This window comes from Octopus bimaculoides, chromosome 5, assembly GCF_046866305.1.
Source record: "Octopus bimaculoides isolate indiv1 chromosome 5, ASM4686630v1, whole genome shotgun sequence".
Taxonomy (NCBI): domain Eukaryota; kingdom Metazoa; phylum Mollusca; class Cephalopoda; order Octopoda; family Octopodidae; genus Octopus; species Octopus bimaculoides.
Genome location: NC_142932.1, coordinates 65537759 through 65553707, shown reverse-complemented (window position 1 = coordinate 65553707; position 15949 = coordinate 65537759).

Sequence of the window (15949 nt, the reverse complement as noted above, 5' to 3'; positions counted from 1 at the left end):
GTGAAGGATTAATCTTCTCTCTTTGCTCCTTTGCGTCACATGAGCTCAAATCTCCTCCCCTCTTCATCTAACTCCCTCCCCTTGCCTCTCTGCCTCTCTCCCCCTCCCTCCTATTTCCTCCCACTCACCTCTCCACTCCTGCTCCAACTCCTACGTCTCTGTACTACTCTTCACTCCTACTTCTCTTCACCCCTACTCTCTTTCTCTCTTCTCTCTTACTCTCTCTTACTCTCTTTCTCTCTCCTCTCTTTTCCCTCCTCCCATACCCACCTTCACCTTTCATCGTCAACTTTCCCTCATAAGCCCACCCCGCACCTACACATTCCTACCCCACCTTCTCATTCCTTCCCATCCCACCCCATCCCACCCCATCCCATCCCTTACAGTCCATCCCACCCCATCCCTTACACCCCATCCCTACACTCTCTCCCACGTACTCCACTTCTACCCCATCCTCTACCTACCCACCTACCCCAACCTCTGCCTACCGACATACCCCTACCTCTAACCACCCTCAGCCTAACCCACACCCCACCCATGCTTTCCCCACTCTCGCCTCCCCACCTCCCTCACCTCCCCCACCTCTCAACACCACGCTACACCATATCACACAACATATCACATATAAATATATATATATAATGGCCGTCCACTCGTGACCGAGGAAGACCATTGCCGACCTTCAGGAACATTCCACGCTCTAGGACTAACTTATATTTTGCATTTGCAACTCCATTGGTGGCTAATGAACCCTGCTCTTGACAAGCATACACGACTGCAAACATTGCAGCTTAAGTTTTCCCCATTCACTATATGAGTCGTGCGCTTTCGCACAGCTTGCTTAAGTTCTTCATGCTGGATATGTGCTCTCTCAAAAGTGTCGATCCCCTCCTTAACCTGCTTCCTCCATCCGTGGCAGTGACAGGCATTGTTCTCCCAGTCAGTGTCCTGCATATCACAAGCCTTTAATGAGGACTTGACACAGTCCTTAAAGCGCAGCCTTGGTTTCTGCCGGAGTCTCCTTCCATTCACAAGTTCTCCATAGAGCATCTGCTTAGGAATCCTGCTATCCTTCATTCTAATAACGTGTCCAGTCCAGCGTAACCGGTGCTTGTGCACCATCGCCTCAATACTCAGGATCTGTGTGTCTGGAATCCTTGAGGTCCAGCCAACATTGAGAATGTGCCTGAGACATCTCTGATGAAAGCGTTCAAGGACCCTTACCTGACGTTTGTACAGAGTCCATGTTTCACACGAGTAGAGGAGCGATGTTAGTACACAAGCATGGTACACAGCAACTTTTGTTTGCCTTGCTATGCCATGCTGGGACCAGACACGAGACTGAAGAGACCGGAAGGAATTAGTTGCTCTCTGCAACCTGAAACATATTTCCTCATCCAGGGAGCAAGAACGGCTGAGTGTGCTGCCCAGGTAGACAAACTTGTCTACTACCTTCAGAATTGTTCCTTCAGCCAAGATAGCTGGTTTCACATATGGATTTCCTGGTGCAGGCTGGAACATTACAACAATCTTGTCCAGGCTAATGCCAAGTCCAAATGCCTTGCAAGAAGCAGAAATGCAATTCATGAGTATTTGCATGTTATCCACTGTATGAGTGACTAAGTCACAGTCATCTGCATAAAGGAGGTCACGAATAATAGACTGGAGAACCTTTGAATTGGCAGCAAATCGGCGAAGATTAAAGAGGCGGCCAGAAGATCGATATCTGACATAAATTCCCAGAGAGCTAACCTTAGCAAAAGCATGAGTAAAATCAGCAGCAAAGTACAAAGAAAAGAGAGTTGGGGCAAGGATGTCACCCTGCTTGACACCATTCTCTACAGGAATGGGTCCCGCCATGTCACCACCAACATTGACCCAAGCCTCCATCCCATCATGAAATGATTTAATTATAGATATAAAGTGATCTGGACATCCAAGTTTGCCAAGTATTTTCCATAGATATTTACAGTATCAAAGGCCTTTGTTAAATCAATGAATACCTGCACAAGATCCATATTCTGCTCATAGCACTTCTCCTACATCTGTCTTGCTGTGAAGATCATATCCATTGTTCCTCTACCAGATCGGAAGCCACATTGAGATTCTGATAGGACATCATTTACGAGACATCCATTCAGACGAGTAAGAAGAATATTTGCCAGAACCTTGCCAGCAGCTGATAATAGAGCAATACCTCTGTAGTTACCACACATTGTTCTGGCTCCTTTTCCTTTATATCGAGGAAGAATAATTGCATCCTTCCAGTCCTTAGGGATTGCACCATCCCTCCAGACTGCACTAATAAGTTCATGAAGGGACTGTGTGATGTAATTACCACCAAATCGCAAGACCTCAACACAAATTCCATCCTTTCCAGGTGCCCTACCAAGATTCAATTTACTTATTGATGTCATTACTTCATCTGTTGAGGGCGTGGAGTTTAAGGAGCCAATGATAGGTCTTTGTTGCATAGTATCAATCACTGTTTCATCCACAACTGACTCATGGTTTAGGAGTTCAGAGAAGTGTTCGATCCAGCGACCTGTGATTTCTGTTGATTTAGTAAACAGGGTGGAAGACTCCTTGGAAAGCAAAGGAGCTGATGTGGAGCTCTTAGGTCCATAAGCTCGCTTCATAAGATGGTAAAGCTTCTTGCTGTCATTTGCATCAGCAGCAGCCTGAACATCACGAGCAAGATCCTCCCACCAAGTGTACTGCATCTTCCTGAGAGATCGCTGCAGTAGTGATTTTACACTGTTATAGTGGGCAAGTGCTAGACTTCGCTGCACAGTAGACAGTTCTCTGTGTAGTAATAAACTGTGAGCATGGCGCTTTACCACCAATAGTCGCTGAACTTCAGCATCATTCTCGTCAAATCAGTCTCTGTGTCTGGCAGTAACATATCCCAGGGTTTCGGCTGCACATTGTAGAACGTGGTCTCGAAAATCCTCCCATGCTGCAGCAGTTTCAATGCTGGACAAGCGAGTCTGAAGTTCTTTCCTAACCACAACATCATATACCTTGTGGACATTTAGACGGCGAGGAATGCTGACTGGTCCTCTTCTCTCTTTTACTCTAATTACCATTCGGAACTTTGCTCGCACCAGACTGTGGTCTGTCCAGCATTCTGATCCATGGAAGGACTTGACATTACAAATGTCATAAATGTCGCGCTTGCGGATGATGACATAATCCAGCAAGTGCCAAACTTTGGACCTTGGGTGCATCCATGTTGTTGTGTGATCACCTTTGTGCATAAAATGAGTGCTTGCGATGTAAAGTCCATGTTCTTCGCAAAGCTCCAGTAGCATGAGATCATTGCTATTCATTTTCCCTACTCCAAAACGTCGTAGAGAGTTCCATGTTTGCCAGTCTGTTCCAACTCTAGCATTAAAATCCCCCAGTAGAATGACTTTATCAGAATTGGGGATTTTTCTAAGTATGGCTCTCAGCTGGGTATAAAACATTGTTTTATCTTCATCACAGCTAGTCAAAGTAGGTGCATAGGCACTTATTAGAGTAGCAAACCGCTTACCTTTCAAGTGCAACCATAGCGTCATTATACGTTCGTTTATAGGAACAGGGAACTTTTCCAACTTCTTAAGGATATAAGATCGGACTGCAAAACCAACACCAGCCTCTCTGCGCTCCTTCTTCTGCTTTCCCTTCCAAAAAAAGGTGTATCCACCTCCTACTTCCTCAAGCTAACCATCATCTTCTATACGAGTCTCTGAGAGTGCAGCTATATCTATTTTATAACGGTTCAGCTCACGAGCAATAAGTGCAGTGCGTCTTTCAGGCCTACAATCACTCTTGTTGTCCAACAGGGTGCGCACATTCCAACATGAAATGTTTAAGTTCCGTCCAGATTTTATAAATAAAAAACTCTGTTTTTCGAGCGCAGGATGGACATCCGTCAGTCGCGCTAAACTGACCAGATATGGAAAGACAGGCAATTTTTGGTTCACCTTTTCTAGAACCTCCCCGGTCTCCGGGTGAGCAGTGCCCTCTCCAAATGGAGCTGCTCAGACACCCATGCAGCAACCGAATCCAACCGCTGTCTTGGGCGACAAGGAGACGACTTTATATCTAGCATGGGCCACCTACGTGCAGGTCGCTGACTACATACTTCCAACCCGTCAGGTCTGCATGCTTCACCACCTTCCCATCGCCGCAGGACTTCCGAATAATATATATATATATATATATATATATATATATATATATATATATATATATATATATATATATATATATATAAAATAAAAATGTATACCAAAAATGAAGAAAATATATACCAAAAATAAGATAAGTATATACTAAAAATAAGATAAATATATATATAGGAAAACAAAAACGCACATGTTGAGCAGAGGTCGGCAATGCCTGTGCTGAGTTTTAGGTCCACTGAGGCTTGCACAACACCTCATAGACCCTCTCAACTTTATTGACATTATCCAGAGACAAGCCGGAGCAAGATGTCTGGTGCCAATATAAGTCGCAGGCTCAGGGATGTGGGAGCGCCGTAATATCTAGCACAGACTAAAGATCCCCAAAATGTCCAATGCCATTCCCTGTATATATTTGGTTTTATATCAGAGTGACCTTCTCCTAGAGACATGCTTCAACAAAAGCTGAGGGGCGCCTCATTCCCAGTGGTCTTTCAGCACGCCGGAATTTCTGCGTACCCGTGCTATTGCTAGATAGCCGTTGAGCCTGCACTAGTTCTATCCGAGCTTTCGATAGGTCTTGTTTTTAATCCTGCTGGATTTCTAGCAACCCTCCTCACCAGGGTAGCCTGGTGGGGGTGCCAGTTTAGTCGCCGGCAACCCGACCATGCAACAGGTTGTACTGGATTACATGTTACCAGTAGCACTTATGAGAGCCTCATACGTGACCTGACATATATATATATATATATATATATATATATATATATACACACCACCATGCACACACCAGCACTGACCAATTTCCATCCTCACATTTTCACACCTTCACACATACATATACACATGCATACGTTAAGATCACCAGCGTTCTATCACACACACGCACCTTCGTTTATGGAACACTACTACTTTGTTATTTCCCCTTCTTAACTCTCTTGTGTGAACCTTCTGTCCGGCATTCGCCATGATAGACCGCTGACCACTACACTTATATTTTTTCTTCCCTTGTTTCTTTCTGCGTTCCTTTCTGTTGAAGAGCGTAGGCTCGAAACGTTAAAGATTTTCTCTATTCCCGAGCGCTATACTAATACATCCATTTATTTACACCACCTGTTTTCGTCTGTTGTTCTTTCCTTTTACTTGTTTCAGTCATTTGACTGCGGCCATGCTGGAGCACCGCCTTTAGTCGAGCAAATCGACCCCGGGACTTATTCTTTGTAAGTCTAGTATTTATTCTATCGTCTCTTTTGCCGAACCGCTAAGTGACAGGGACATAAACACACCAGCATCGGTTGTCTACCAAATCCACTCACAAGACTTTGGTCGGCCCGAGGCTATAGTAGAAGACACTTGCCCAAGGTGCCACGCAGTTGGACTGAACCCGGAACCATGTGGTTGATAAGCAAGCTACTTACCACACAGCCACTCCTGCGGCTAATAAAATAAATAAATGCACCCCTTTTAAAGCCTAGCCAGGCTCATGGGCCCGGTTTCCCGGTTTCAATGGCGTATGTGTTCCCCAGCTGGACGGGACGCCAGTCCATCGCAGCGTTACTCATTTTTGCCAGCTGAGTGGACTGGAGCAACGTGAAATGAAGTGCGTGAACACAACGCGTCGCCCGGTCCAGGAATCGAAACCACAATCTTACGAGCATGATGCTGACACCTTAACCACTAAGCCACGCGCCTCGTATATATGCATATACTCATTTACTATTTGTTTTACATGACTGAACGCAGCGTCTCCAATTTGTAAGTAGTTTTCGTAACTTTATATTTTCCGACGCCACTCTATCTCTTTCTCTTTCTCTTCCTCTATCATTTTCCCCCCTCTCGTTCTTCCTCTTTACTACTACGTATCTCGCTTTACCCCTCTCGTTCTTCCTCTGTTACTACTACGTATCTCTTTCCCCCCGCCCTCGTACTTCCTCCCTTTCTCTTTTCCTCTCGTTGCTCACCTTTTCTTCTACTTCCTCCCTTTGTTTCTCCCTCTACCACTCTCTGTCTTCCCCTTACACCGGCATGGTCACATGCTTCCGGTCAATAATCCTTTTCTTCCTTGGCTATCGCCGAGCAAATAGGCGAACTTACTTCGTCCCTACTTTCAAGTTCGTGCCTCACAACGTTCATACACACATAATTTTTCTCGTCTGGCCGTAAAGCCTTTTCTGTTTGTTTTCCTGTCTTGTTTTTTGTCCGCCACTACATTCCTCCATGGCAAGGTTTAATTTGTGTATACAAATTTAATTTGCGGTCCATGGGAAGAGCCGTTTTAACGATGCGTCCTGCCCAGCTCTTCGAAACGCCGGTGTTAAAACGGGGGTAGCTGATGAAGAAGAATGTTCTCTATGTGGCTTGTGTGTTTTCTCGTCTACGTTTTGTTTGCAATGTCCTGTACCCAGATATGCACCTATACATACAGGTGGATGTCGGTATGCACATACCTGTACGTATATATGCATATACTCATTTACTATATATATATATATATATATATATATATATATATATATATATATATATATATATATATATATATATTCATTATATATATATATATACATTATATATATATATATAGATAGATAGATATATATAGAGAGAGAGAGACAAAAGTCGTCAGAATTTTGGAAAAAAATCTTTTTATTTTTTTCATTATTAGCGCTTTCGTTCCTTTCTGGAACTTGTCAGATAAAATTTTTGTTCATTTATATAAAGCAGATGTTTTTTTTTTTTGTGGGGTGGGGGATAGAAGAGAACATTGTCTTTGTTTTTTGTGGGGGTGAGTTTCCATGATAATGGAGATGGATAGACAGAAATATAGGTAGGTAGATAGGCTGATAGATAGATAGATAGACAGATAGATAAATAGATAGATAGATAGAGAGAGAGAGAGAGAGAGAGAGAGAGAGAAGGGGTATCCCCCTTCCTATTCACCATTTATTTATTTAGTCCTTTACCATTGTATTGGAATGGGTTTAAGGATGGTGACCTCTTCAAAAAAGAAAAAAAACAGGGGCGGTTTGGTCACGACTGAAAGTCATTTTGCTTTCTTTCTCTCTTCCCCTTTTCCTTCTTTTTACCCTCTTTCTTTTTCTTGAGTTATATTTAGAATACAAAATGTACTGTCTCCCCTTCCAAACATTCAATTGTGGAGGGAATTTTTTGATGAAATGTAGTTCTGCATGAAAACACATTAGTATAATATTTATGAATTAAAAATTTTAAAAATTGATAAATAAATAAAATGAAATGAATATATATATATATATATATATATATATATATATATATATATATATATATATATATATATACATATACATATACGTAAAGCTAGAATATCCCAATGCTACACATATCCATATATATATCTAAACATTTGTAGAGATGAGACACATTTGGAATACAAAATGCAGCTTTTCCTATTTTGGGGAGAATCCTTTGATGAAGTGTGTGTGTGTGTATGTGCGCGCGCATATGCGTGTTTGGGAGTATGTCCATGTTTATACTGTGTAACTTCGATCACGCCTCTTTCAATTTCATGGTTTTGCATTAGAGAACATTAGTATAACACTTACAAAATGTACTGTCTCCGCTTTTCTTTTAAACATTCAATTTTTGAGAGAATTTTTTGATGAAATGTAGTTCCATTGCTTCTCCGTATTGAGGATCGTCCCGTAAAAGGGGAAAATTTTGAATTTTCCGTCGCTGCATATTTCCAGATGCTTACTTAATGGAACCTTGCGTAATTTTTTCTTGTCGGATATGTTGCCTGTGGATTCTTGCACGTTGGCAGAGGGAATTATTTGTTTCACCAATGTAACTTTCTTTACAGTTTGGGCAGGTAATGCAGTATATCAGGTTTTGCGTTTTGCAGTTCATATCAGTATTTATTTTGAAAAGGGATTCGCTCTTGAATTTTTATGTGGGAACCACTTTCCAAGTATTTGAAGTTGTTGATGTTGTTGCATGTTCCACATCTATCTCCACATTTTTTTTACTAAGAATTCATTCTCTGATTTGAATTCTGCCCTTGTGAGGGTTTTTTAAAGATTTTTTGGTTGGCTTCTGCTATTCCGTAAGGTATTTTTTTTCTCAATCAGATTTTTCATTTTGGGGCTTTGTAGGAGTATAGGTAAGTTCGATTTTATGTCGTGAAAGATGTTGGTTATTCCAGGACTGTGTGTGTTAATGAACGGAATCGTGTTTTCATTAACTTTTTCCTTAGGTGTCCGTAGTTGGGTGATGTTTAGTTTCATCGCCTTTTTAATTCCCCCATTAATTAATCCTAAGGGGTGTTTCTGCATTGTGAGGAAGCCTTTGAGTTCGATGAGTCGGGTTTCACGTATTTTGGGTCAGTTACTATAGCACAGATGCATCCTGCCATGCTGTATCGGATGTTTCTTTTGATGTGTTATGGATGGAAAGAGTAGAAATTTAAATATTGGTGTGTGCCAGTTTTTTTGTAAAATATGTCTGTTGTGACTGTGGAGTTCTGTATCTTTATGTGGATATCCAGGAATGGTAGTTCATTGCAACTGGATTTTATTGTAAATTTGATGAATGGGTGAAGTGTGTTCAGTATATTGTTAAATATATTTAGATCTTCATTCAATTTGTCCCAGATGAAGCAATCATCAAGGAAGCGTTTCCACTTTTCAATGATATATTTTATATATACATATAGCGGCGTACGTACACCTTTGCTCACCTTATAGAAAGTATTATCTAAATTTTGAACGATTCTTTTACTCTGACTTTTAGTCCACCTCATACTTTCTTCCTCTTTTCTTTTTCTCGCTCACCCTCTCTCACATTTCTTGGTTCTCTCTTTAACTCCTGCTTTTTCTCCTGGTCTATCTCCCTTGTACCTTTTCCTTTGTGTCTGTTTTTTTCTAATCCTTCAATCCCGCTGCCCCTACCTCTCTCCCCTCCTTCCACGTGACCAGTGTTCGGCCATACATGATCTTTTTTTCTTGGCCTGACTACCGACCGCCAACCCCTCTTATGTCCATCTTCTATGTTCCTGTTTTAAGGCTTTCACTTTATACACGCCAGCTCAATTTGATTCGTCCTCAGTCGAATAACACCTGTTGTTATATTCTTGTTGTTTGTATTTGTAATTGTTACCATGTTCTCCGTTTTTTGTCTTTGTTGTATACATTCGCTAGCTTTCTTACAAAAAATGTAATGCTCTTAGCTTAGACTTTTGGTGGGCAACCAGATCTAACGGTCTCAAGTGTAACTGTAAGGACATCTGGTAATTTGACTGACGAAAGAAGGCCACGAATGACCCGTCCTTTTTTTCCTGTCCCTCTAATTATTGTTTTTCCTGTCCGCCTTTGTATTGTCTATCTGTCCGGATGTTTTATTGCCTTCTATTGCGCTTTTGTTCCTATTTTTATATTTATATACACATATAGCGGCGTACGTACACCTCTGTTCACCTTATATCGTGACACTCCGTCAGTTACGACGACGAGAGTTCCAGTTGATTCGATCAAGGGAGCAGCCTGCTCGTGAAATTAACGTGCAAGTGGCTGAGCACTCCACAGACACGTGTACCCTTAACGTAATTCTCGGGGAGACTCAAGCTGACACAGGTTGGTCCTTTGAAATACAGGTACAACAGAAACAGGAAGACTGTGAGAAAGTTGTGGTGAGAGAGTGCAGCAGGGTTCACCCCACCCTGCCAGAGCCTCGTGGAGCTTTAGATGTTTTCGCTCAATAAACACTCACGGCACCCGATCTGGGAATCGAATTCGCGATCCTACGACCGCGAATCGGCTGCCCTAACCACTGGGCTATTGCGCTTCCACGCTCACCTTTATAACATACATACATACATACATACATATATACATGATGGCTGCAAACTCGTGTACGAGTTTTGCCATCACTTGATCGAAAGTTCCACACATGCGAGGGCTACGATCAGCCCTTTTTATGATAGGTTTTACTTTGTTTTTTCAAGCGATGCATGTGCATGATGTTTTTTTTTTTATAGTGGGAAAAGGATTTGTACAAATCCAATCCCACTCTCTGAACATGAACAACATAAACTCGAAAAGAAGAAATAGTTTACATCATTGAATATTGTCAGTGTCGCAGGTTTTCTCTGAGTGTACCTCTCCTAGAGAGATGTGACAACGAACGGGCTTCTCACTCCTAGTCGGCCAACCACGCACCTGGGCCCCAACCCATGTATTTCCATGTCCCCGCGCATACATACATATATACATGCACATATTGTTGGATGACCGTTGACCTCTTCCGCTCTTTCACAGGTCTTATCTTTCGTCCTACGGGTTGTCCAACAATCACCCTCTTCCCCAAATAAGTTTGATGGGATTGTCAGTTTAGTCGCCGACGACCCGATCATGCAACATATGGTACTAGGTTCCATATATATATTGGTCTTAAATTGCGTCGAGCTACATTAATATTTTCATATATATATATATATATATATATATATATGTGTGTGTGTGTGTGTGTGTGTGTGTGTGTGTGTGTGTGTAGCGTCGAGCTACATTAATAATTTCATATATATATATATATATATATATATATATATATATATATATATTTGCTTTGCGGGAAGGACTGTTCCAACGAAGTCGCGTATTGTCCTTGCTTTCGAAACGCGGAGTAGAAGGAACAGGGACAACTGAAGAAGGGAAATATTTTTATGTTGCATGTTTCGTTTCTCTGTTTGGGTTTTCGTTGTTCGAAAAAAAAGTTCGTTTTCTGTCTTCGTTTCTCAGCGTGTTTAACGTTTTTTTGTGATGTCCCGTACCCATATATGCATGTATGTATACATATAGATGTAGGTATGTACATATATGTATGGATATATGCATATATTTATATATTATTTATGTTATTATATATATATATATATATATATATATATATATATATAAGAGCGTATAAAGATATACACAGAAAGAGAAGACCTCTGGCAGGACTTCTTGCATGCTAAAAAGGGCAGTTAAACCCAGCCACGAAAAATAATAACATTATGGGTTTAAATCAAGTGCGCAGGCGCATTCACATAGCCAGTAGCAAATAATTAATTTTTAATAACTGCGTACTATAAGCCTCAGAATTAGGAAGTTTTATTGTGTAAATCATAGAGGTAAAAAAATTAGAATAATTTATTACCAGTGGTTCGCATACGTAATAAAAGATAACATATTTTCATATATAAGAGTGTATAAACATATATACAAAAAGAGAAGACTTCTGGCAGGACTTCTTACATGCTAAAAAGGGCAGTTAAACCCAACTACGAAAAATAATTCTAAAGGCCCGCCGATAAAGCACTAGAATGAACGTAATTATTAATTTTTTTACCTTTATGATTTACACAATAAGACTTCCTAATTCTGAGGCTTATAGTATACAGTTTTTAAAAATCAATTTGCTGCTAGCTATGTGAATGCGCCTGCTTACTTGATTTGAATCCATAATATTATAAGGATGTAGCTCGCACGTGTTTTTTCGTTACGTATTATTGCTACATAATTATGCATTGTTTTAGCGATCTCACTCATGAACTACGGATGACAAAGTAATTTATTTGCTCATTAATTGGGAAACTCTAGCATGGGATTAACTAAAAATAATTCCTTTCATTCTAATGCTTTATCTGCGTGCCTTTAGCATTATCCTTCGTGGCTGGGTTTAACTGCCCTTTTTAGCATGCAAGAAGTCCTGTCAGAGATCTTCTCTTTGTGTACATATCTTTATACACTCTTATATATGAAAATATATTGTCTTTTATTACGCATGCGAACCACTGGTAATAAATTATTCTGATATTTTAACCTTAAGATTTACGTTTGCAAAATGTTGTTCACGTAGCATAAATATAGTACAATATAATAATAATAATAATAATAATAATAATAATAATATATATATATATATATTATTATTATTATTATTATTATTATTATTATATTGTACTATATTTATGCTACGTGAACAACATTTTGCAAACAAAATATTTTAATATGGAATTTCATATATGTGTGTGTGGAATTGTTATATATGTGTGTGTGTGAAATTGTTAAAGTAAATATTATTTACGATAAAAGTTTGCGCAATGACTTGAGTAAATCCTCTCACAACAGTTCACTTGCATTGAGTATCTCTGACTACCAAACCATTTATTCCTCAGTTTCTTTCTGCCACTGTGACCGATGTGAAACATCGCATTTTATTGTATGGAATGTAGTAGTTAAGATATAAGAAAACAGAATGAGCTTTCAGATATATATTGATACATTTTATCGTTTACTCCTCCCTCTGCTTAAACTGTATTGGTGTTTTTTGAACATCTCACCTACACATCTGCTCTCTGTAATTCTCTTTCTCCCGCTGTCTTCTTTCAATATATCTTCTATTCTGTCTGTCTTTTTCATTATATATTTTTCTGTCATATTTCTCAGATCGCTTTTTCATATCTTCATAACAAACAGTCACTTATAGGGATAGGAAGCTCCTTCAACTTCTTGAGGATTTCAGATCAAACTGCAAAACCAACATCAGTCTCCGTAGCTTCTCTTCTTGTTTTCCCTCCTAGAAAACGGTGAGCTACTTCCAACCATAAAGATATTACTCTGCTGTCAGCAGCTGGCAATGTTCTAGCAAGTATTCTTCTTTCCCGCCTAAATAATACCTTGTAAATGATATCCCATCTGAATCTCAGTGTGGCTTCCATTCTGGTAGGGGAACAATGGATACGATCTTTACAGCAAGACAGATGCAGAATGATGGGATGGAGGCATGGATCAATGTCAGTGGTGGGATTGCTGGACCCATCCCTGTAGAGAATAGTACCGAGCATGGTAGTATCCTTGCTGCAACTCTCTTTTCTTTGTATTTTAACTGCTATTCTCACTCTTGCTGTAGATTGCTCCTCTGTGATGAGGTGCCGAACTTCTAGTCTCTTCAACCTGCGTCGATATTTACGGCCCTTTCGAAAGATTTTAAATTTCTAATTCATACCCTCTTTTATGCAGATGGTTGCGACTTAGTTGCTTATACAATTGAAGATATGCAAATTCTTATGGATCATATTTCTGCATCTTGTAAGGTATTTGGACTCAGCATTAGCCTGGACAAGACTTGTAATGTTCTTGTCTGCACCAGACCTTAGTTGAAGGAACAGTACTGGGAGTGGTTGACAAGTTTGTCTAATTGGGAAGAAAACTCAACCAGTATTGTTCTTTGGATGATGAAATATTTTTAAGGTTTCATTTCAAAAGGCAACTGAATGCTTCAGGATTCTTGACTCTCGTGTCTGGTCTCAATATGGCATTACAAGGTGAACAAAAATTGCTATGTACCGTGCGCACGTGTGTGCAGACATCGCTACCTTATTCATGTGAAACATATACTCTTTACAGGCATCATGTAAATGTCTTTGAATACTTCCATCAGAGATGTCTGAGGGACATTCTGTATGTTGGCTGGTCTTTGCGGATTCCAGACACTGATCTTGAGGGGAACCGATATCCTGAACATTGAGGCAACGATGCACAAGTACTGATTATGCTGGATTGGGCACCTTGTTCAAATGAACGATAGAAAGATTTCTAAACAACTGCTATATGGTGAACTTGTTTGTGCTCCCCACCCCACCAGAAACCAAGACTATAGTTTAAGGATTGTATAAAGTTCACGTTGAAGGCATGTGAGTCACGGTGTGTGTGTGTGTTTAGTGTTAACTGTTGGGAAAAAAGCGTGCTGAGTACCATGCCCACTCCTACTTCTTCTTTTCCTTTATTTCTTCTTTACCTGTTTCCTTTTTTTCTTTCACTCTCTCTTTTTCCTCTTCCTTTCTGTTAAAGCATGTGTCTAAGAGAAAGTCATTCTGATATAAAACTAGACATGCATAGAAAGGCATTGGATATTTTGGGGATCTTTTGCCTGTGCTTGAGATTGTGGCCCTCTCACACTCCTGTGCCAGTGACCCATATTGTAGTCACTGGATTATGCCAGTAGTGTGGAAGAGGTATGAAGTGCTATGCAAACCTTTTTGGACCTAAAAGTTTAGGTTGTTCATTCATCAGTAAGGCAACTATCTAATGCCCCATTGAGTGGGCAGGCAACACAGCAAGCATGGAAGCTGCAGAGGCAAACACAGACGAAGCTGATGCTGGTGCAGTAACCTGTTGCACAGGCATCGCATGCACAATAGTCAGTGATGGCCTTCCTCAGTTATAAGTGGACAGTCATCATCATTACATATATATATATATATATATATATATATGTGTGTGTGTGTGTGTGTACGTATATATGCTTATACTCACATATTATTTGTATTATTACATTACAGATATAGGGTAAAGGATTATTAATAAATTAATAATTAATAATTTTACCAAGTAGTTCGGTATGGAAAAAACTATTATAGGTAAAAACTTATACAAAAAGTTGTTTTATAATTATAAACATAATTTAGGTATCAACAAATGTTGCTTCACCACATACCGAAATTTAGAAATAGCAGTTAAAGTATTAATTCTACTACTACAATATGTTTCCACAGATAGCAATACTTGTAACTCACACAGGCTAAAGAGAAGAAAATTAACGAAACCAACCAGCCTTAGTTAATCATGTACGCGTTTCGGGATTAGAATGGTGTAAAATTCATTTCCTTCTTCAGCATTATATTCCAGATTATAAATTTGAAAATGCTGACAAAAAACCATGCATGCTCGATCAGGCGACATCGAACATCACATAAGAGAAACAGCATTTCCGAATTTATATAGACGAGTAAGTCTGTATCCATCCTGAAGATTCACCATGTGCATCACAAGCAGTACCGCAGAAAATCTGCAGTTTACTATCAGGGAGTGAATAATCATAGCTTTTTGTCAGCATTTTCAAATTTATAATCTGGAATATCATGTTGAAGAAGGAAATGAATTTTACACCATTCTAATCCCGAAACGCGTACATGATTAACTAAGGCTGGTTGGTTTCGTTATTTTTCTTCTCTTTTGCCTATGTGAGTTACAAGTATTGCTATCTGTGGAGACATATTGTAGTAGTAGAATTAGTACTTTAACTGCTATTTCTAAATTTCGGTATGTGGTGAAGCAACTTTTGCTGATCCCTAAATTATATGTATATATATATATACACACACACATAATTGCTGTGGTTTTGCAAGCAATGAATCAATAATTAGTGTATTAAAAAATTTAAACATTTAATTGAAGTTCCATGGAACAGTTGTTGCTGCTTGAATAAGAATTTTGCTTCAGATATACCAATGTACTTAACAAATTGTGGAGAGAGAAATCTTCCCAAGGACAGGATGCTAGTCCCTATTTTATGCACAAAGAAAAATAATAGAGCCCAAGGAAACTGGTAATAATCTGTATCAGAAAGGATCAGTTTAATATAATATAAAGAAGTGGTCAGTCTTTGCAGAAGGAACCTAGTCACACATCAGAGATGTTTGAACTAGGTTGAACTATCCACCACCCATACCACATGGTCATTAACATACTTTACAATCTATTTTGTTGTACTTACCTTTTCCAGAAAAGAACTGATCAATTCTACAGCATGACTATGTCAAGACATACTTATATGTTGTTTCCAGAATCATAATGAAACTCCTAGAGCTGATACAAAGCTGGATACAAGAGTAAATGCTACAAAACCACACACACACAACTACTTCATCTGTCATCTGGAGACTGCATGTTTAGATATATATATATATATGTGTGTGT